The 6,099-nt window shown below is 53.9% G+C and overlaps 4 non-coding genes across 4 annotated transcripts; all 4 read left to right on the top strand.

The window, feature by feature from the left end:
- Positions 1 to 29: 29 nt before the first annotated feature.
- Positions 30 to 103, top strand: TRNAI-GAU. The gene has a single exon. It is a non-coding gene; the product is annotated as a tRNA-Ile (tRNA).
- Positions 104 to 432: 329 nt separating this feature from the next.
- Positions 433 to 507, top strand: TRNAI-GAU. Its single transcript has one exon. It is a non-coding gene; the product is annotated as a tRNA-Ile (tRNA).
- A 323-nt stretch (positions 508 to 830) lies between these two features.
- On the top strand, positions 831 to 904 carry TRNAT-GGU. The gene has a single exon. It is a non-coding gene; the product is annotated as a tRNA-Thr (tRNA).
- Positions 905 to 5,703: 4,799 nt separating this feature from the next.
- On the top strand, positions 5,704 to 5,777 carry TRNAI-GAU. Its single transcript has one exon. It is a non-coding gene; the product is annotated as a tRNA-Ile (tRNA).
- Positions 5,778 to 6,099: the final 322 nt, after the last annotated feature.

Genomic DNA, 6,099 nt, shown 5'->3' with positions numbered 1-6,099 from the left:
TAAGCTCCAACGGCACCGTGGCGTCAGGTGGTCGGTTAGCTCAGTTGGTAAGAGCGTGGTGCTGATAACGCCAAGGTCGTGGGCTCGATTCCCGCACCGGCCATAAGTTTAGCATTTTTTTTCTCGCCACCACCCCGCAAGGAACTCTTTATGTAACTGTGAAAAATACGCGTTTCAAGTACTGTGAGCGGCATGCAGGTGGGAGCGAATTGTGGGATCTCTCCGTCTCCGGCCAGGGGTTGTCGAGGGCAGCCTGGCAGGGAAGAGCGGGAGGAACCCGGTCAGCGCTGGGGTGGTGGCTCCTCACCAGAGTCCCCAACTCGGGGAAAGCCGGAGGCAGCCAGCTGCGCGCTGGCTTCACAAGGAATCGCTGGTGGACGGGCGCGAACATGGAGCCCTCTTATATGCTCCAGCGGCATTATGGCGTCACGAGACCGGTTAGCTCAGTTGGTAAGAGCGTTGGTGCTGATAACGCCAAGGTCGCGGGTTCGATTCCCGCACCGGCCATAGTCTTACGTTTTGCCACCCCGCAAGGAACTCTTTATGTAACTGTTTGTGGAAAATACGCCTTTCAAGTATTGTGAGCGGCGTGCAGGTGGGAGCGAATTGCGGGATCTCTCCGTCTCCGCCCATTGGTTGTCGAGGACAGCCTGGCAGGGAAGAGCAGGAGGAACCCGGTCAGGGCTGGGGCAGTGGCTCCTCACCAGAGTCCTCAACTCGGGGAAAGCAGGAGGCAGCCAGCTGCGCGCTGGCTTCACAAGGAATCGCTTGTGGAGGGGCGCGAACGTGGAGCCTTTTTATAAGCTCCAGCGGAACTGGGGGCGTCAGGAGGTCGGTTAGCTCAGTTGGTAAGAGCGTGGTGCTGGTAACGCCAAGGTCGCGGGCTCGATTCCTGCACCGGCGATAGTCTTATCTTAGCCTTTTTTTTCTGCCGCCACCCCACAAGGAACTCTTTATACAACCGTTTGTGAAAAATGCCCATTCAGGTACTGTGAGCAGCGTCCGGGTAGGAGCGAATTGCGGGATCTCTTGGACTCCCCGCCCAGAGGTTGTGGAGGGCAGCCTACTGGGGAGAGCGGGAGGTACCGGGCATGCGCTGGGGCGGTGCCCCCTCCCCCCCACCCGAGTCCCTGCACCATCCGCCACCTGCAGGGCACTCAGGACATCCAAAGCCATCCATATCTCTGGCCCTCAGTCCCCACCCGCTGCCGTCCCCGTGGTTCCTGAGGCTGTGGAATCGCCCAGTGAAGACAGGTGCTCCCATATGTCACCGTGTTCCCTTGGTCGCCTTGCGGGGAAGTCTTGGGATTGTAAATCCAGGTCTGGAATGAATGCATTCCACAGATGGTATCTAAGGCTGCGGCATGCCCAGCACCGTTCTAGGTGAGGAGCAAAACGGTAAGTGAGACACAAATCCCAAGCCACGTGGAGAAAGTGACCAGCCAGTAGATGACTGCCATGTTTTTAGAGAGGCGTTGTGGTTGTGGAAGCCTCTGGAAACCTTCTCTTGCTCTTTTTTTTTCCCCCTCGTTTCTTTTCAGAGACATCTTAGGCTTCACAGTTTTTCCTGTTGGTTCTGCATTTTGCAGCCAGAGCAAGTGGATGAATTTCCCACTGGTGGTTCAAGTTTCCAGGATGTTCAGGTGTGCTCAGTTGAACAAAGCCAGTTGTGTAGGGTCAGTGCCATTTTCTGTCAGGATCCAGCGGGGGCTCCACCTGTTTTTGAAAATTCTCCAGTGGAAACATCTACCAGCTCTGACCTAAATCAGTAGCTGCTCAAAATCTACAGACTACTGGCTTAAAACCTTGGTAAGTGCCAGGGTGTAGTAAAAGTTCTCAACAAATGCCAGCTGATGGCGCTGCTGTTATTATAAGCAAAGTTAGGAGAGCCTGGGTAGGCTGACAACTAAAATAGAAGCCTGTACACAAGTTGGATGTCACATCTTGTAATAGTCGTGCCGGGTTAGATGAAGGGACAGAGCACGGAGGAGTCGGTGGAGGTTGCTGCCCTCAAGTTTCCTGAACTTGAAGGGGTTTAGAATATGCCACGGTGGCACGAAAATTATTTTGAGCAGAAGGCATTTGAATTCCTGAAATTTCTTACCTGCTGAAAAGCAGAGCTTCCAAAAGATCTCAAAAGAACTCAGTTGTCATAAATCCCTTCTTGGGAAGCAGCTAGGAAAGATTGACTCGGGCCAGACGCAGTGGTTCACGCCTGTAATGCCAGCACTTTGGGAGGCCGAGGCAAGCGGATCATCTGAGCCCAGGAGTTGGAGACCAGCCCGGGCAACATGGTGAGATCCTCTCTCTACTAAAAAAAAACACAAAATTAGCTGGGCATGGAGCACATGCATGTAGTCCAAGCTATTCCAGGGGCTGAGGTGGGAGGATCACCTGAGCCTGGAGGATCAAGGTTGTAGTGAGCTGAGATCGCGCCACTGCACTCCAGCCTGGGCAACAGAGTGAGACCCTGTCTCAAAAAATAAATAAATAAATAAAAATGCTGTAAGATACCCATAGTAGGAAATTCATGATTAAAAAATAGCAGGGAGCATCGTGAATTCAATATATTGATGACGACGATGATGATGATGTTCTACAACTTTCTCTGACACCAGTCTGGCCCCCCAGCCTTTCCTGGCTTCATGGTACTCATCATACTGTGCTTCAAATGCCAGTTTCGCCACCTAGACCTGTGTACCCCACAAGGCAGGAATGGCAACTCACCCACCAGGTGCTTAATATGTGTTTGTTGACCATTGGACCTCCTACCCTTCCTGGGGAGAGGAACTGGGACATGTGTACACACCTGCAGCTACAAGACTCGATGGGGAGGGTGCCCAGAGCCTGGACCCTGTAAGACAGGCGATCATTCTGACTAAGATGGGGCAGTGGAGCTGGATGGTTAGGACGCACATGTGGAGAGGGTGGGTTCATTCATTCGTTCACTCATTCATTTATTGGTTTCTATGCATCCGTCCATCTTTCATGCCTTGAGCGTGCGTTCTGGGCAGGGCCTGTGCTGGGCACCGAATGAGTAACATATCATGTCTCTCTTCAAGGTACACGCAGTCTGGGTGGGTGAGGAGAGAGACAGTAGGGTGACATGGGAATAATGTGGGGAGTTGGGAAGCACTCTTCTTAAAAATTCAAACTTTGCAACCCCTCTCAGGACTCCGCATGTCCAGACAGGATCCTCCGCTGATTGGGATGCACGATGACATCAGAGCACGTGGATAATGTGATAACTTTAGGGCCAGGGACTTTGGGACTTCAAAGACCTCCGCCTGGGAGATCCGGGACAGCTTCCAGAGGTGACATCTGAGTGTTAAACACATCCGTGACAGGCAATGAGAAAATAAGGTGAGTCCGCTATGCTGATCAACTCTAGGCGCCGCGGTGGCTGTCAGCGACGGCAGGGCTGGCTCCTGGACCTTCCCGGCCGGGCACGGTCGCCTTCCAAGGTGTCTTGGCCTGCGGGCACTCCTAGCCCGCCGCTTTACCAGGTGAGGTATGTTGGAGGTGTCATCGCCCAGTGACGCAGGTTCGAGTCCCCTCCTTGTTCGCCATGGCGGATGCGGCGGCCAGCCTTCTCCGGGCCCGGGCAGCGTCGCATATGTGGCCCCGCTGGGCCCTGAGCAGCTGCGGCGGGTCCCGAAGCAGGTGATAAAGGCGCAGCTGCTGACGCCTCGGCCCAGCAGACTAACCTCCAACGGGACATTGGCGCCGAGCCCCCATGCCGCGCCTGCTGCCGCCCCAGCAAAGGCTCCGGGAGGGACATGGGGAAACTGAGGCCCGGAGGGGGCCGAGGCCACGCGGCGGGGTTAGCTGCTTAGCTGGGGAGGCCAGTATCCGGACCCGGTCACGATTCAGGGTTTCCCGAAGCTGAGTTCCTTAGGGACGGCGTTCAGTCCCCACCTGCCACCACCCTGGCGTTTTCACTGCAGGAGCCTCACTTGATGAGCCGATGCTCACGCTGGGCCCTCTGCCTGGGATGCCGTCGTGTCCTCTCTGCCTCCACATCCCTGCCCGGGGCCCCTCTGTGCTGCCTGGCTCTTCTTACACGCCTTTGACCACTCGTTCAGCCTTTGTGGAGCGCTCAGAGACAGGGTATCCGGCACTCCCACCTAAATGCAGGAGGTGCAGCCTTCAACACACTGGAAGAACCTACATCAGGTAGGTTCTGCGTGTGACGGGGCCGCTTTAGAGTCGGTGGTCCCTTAGGCCAGACACCGCAGCTGAGACCTGAATGAATTCAAAGGAACCAACGGAGCTTTTCAGGTCTAAGGCGCACAGCCAAGTGCCACGGCCCAGCATTTTCTTCTCTTCATTGCTGCTTCTCAGCATTTTCTATCTCTGTCTCTGTCTGTCTCTGTCTCTCGCTGTCTCTCTCTCCTCTCTCTCTCTCTGTCTGTCTCTCATTTTTGCATACAGATACTATCGTTGTCAACCCAGAGTCTGTTTCAACTCTTCTACCATGTACCATGTGATTTCTTCATGTGCTCACTTAACAAGCAACAGCAAATGAATAGTTTTCCAACACTTAAAAATAAATAAGTAAAAGAAAAAAGGAGAGATAGCTATAGTTTGTCCACTCAAAACACTCAGGAATCATTTAAAATGACATTTGAAATTATTTAGGCATATGCTTAATGATAGACTATTAAATGCAAAAAGAAAGACAAAATACACTGTTTCAAGCAACGCTTTGGGTTCCTTTTATTAATTTATCCCAGAGTGCTGGGATTACAGGCATGAGCCACCGCTTCCGGCCCAAGGATTCCATGTATATATATTGAAATACACGTGGACAGTGAAAGAAAAAACAATCGACCAGAAGGAAGTCAAGACCCCTGCAGCCATTATTTTTTGGGCGATAGGGAATTCGGTGGTTCTTTTGGCCTTTGGTTTTCTGTGTTTTCTGAGCTTGATTTAACCATGGTAAAAGACTCATGATACACGATGTTGCCAGGCCGCAGGATTTTCAGAGTTAAAAACAGCATTGAATTGGAATGTTTGAAAACCTCACTTCAGAGGCAAACCTCCCATGTGCAATTTGCATTTTCCCTGTGAAAGCGTGCGGTTCCCTGTAGGAAGCCGCCTCCCTTCTCCTTGAAGTCCCCTAGGTGTCAGTTTCTGCATCCACCCAATGGGGATGACAGTGAGGAGGTCAAAAGTCGCAGCTGGGGCCACACGGGAGGCAGCCAGTGGCGTGGGGTCTGTAAGGAGTCAGTCGCGGGCCGGCGCGAACATGCAGCCCTTTTAGACGCTGGGGCAACACTAGGTGGTCGGGTGGTCGGTTAGCTCAGTTGGTGGGCGCGTGGTGCTGATAACGCCATGGTGGTGGGCTTGATCCACGCATCGGCCCTAGTCCCAGTTTTTTGTTTGTTTGTTTCTTGTTTCTTTCCCATGAACTGTTTATGCAACTCTTTTTCAAAATGTGCTTTTCAGGTTCTGTAAGCCCCGTGAAGGCAGGAGCGACTTGCGGAATTTCTTGGACTCTATAGGTTGTCGAGGGCAGCCTGGCAGGGAAGAGTGGGAGGCACCCGGCCAGCGCTGGGACGATGGCTCCTCACCAGAGTCCCCGCAGCTCCAGGAAAGCAGCAGGCAGCCAGAGGCGTGCGGGCTTGGCGAGGAATCGCTCGTGGACGGGCGCGAACGTGGAGCCCTTTTGTAAGCTCCAACGGCACCGTGGCGTCAGGTGGTCGGTTAGCTCAGTTGGTAAGAGCGTGGTGCTGATAACGCCAAGGTCGTGGGCTCGATTCCCGCACCGGCCATAAGTTTAGCATTTTTTTTCTCGCCACCACCCCGCAAGGAACTCTTTATGTAACTGTGAAAAATACGCGTTTCAAGTACTGTGAGCGGCATGCAGGTGGGAGCGAATTGTGGGATCTCTCCGTCTCCGGCCAGGGGTTGTCGAGGGCAGCCTGGCAGGGAAGAGCGGGAGGAACCCGGTCAGCGCTGGGGTGGTGGCTCCTCACCAGAGTCCCCAACTCGGGGAAAGCCGGAGGCAGCCAGCTGCGCGCTGGCTTCACAAGGAATCGCTGGTGGACGGGCGCGAACATGGAGCCCTCTTATATGCTCCAGCGGCATTATGGC

This window comes from Theropithecus gelada, unplaced genomic scaffold (assembly GCF_003255815.1).
Source record: "Theropithecus gelada isolate Dixy unplaced genomic scaffold, Tgel_1.0 HiC_scaffold_2132, whole genome shotgun sequence".
NCBI lineage: Eukaryota > Metazoa > Chordata > Mammalia > Primates > Cercopithecidae > Theropithecus > Theropithecus gelada.
The sequence above is the reverse complement of the archived record's forward strand: the minus strand, read 5'-3'. Positions and strand labels throughout refer to the sequence as shown.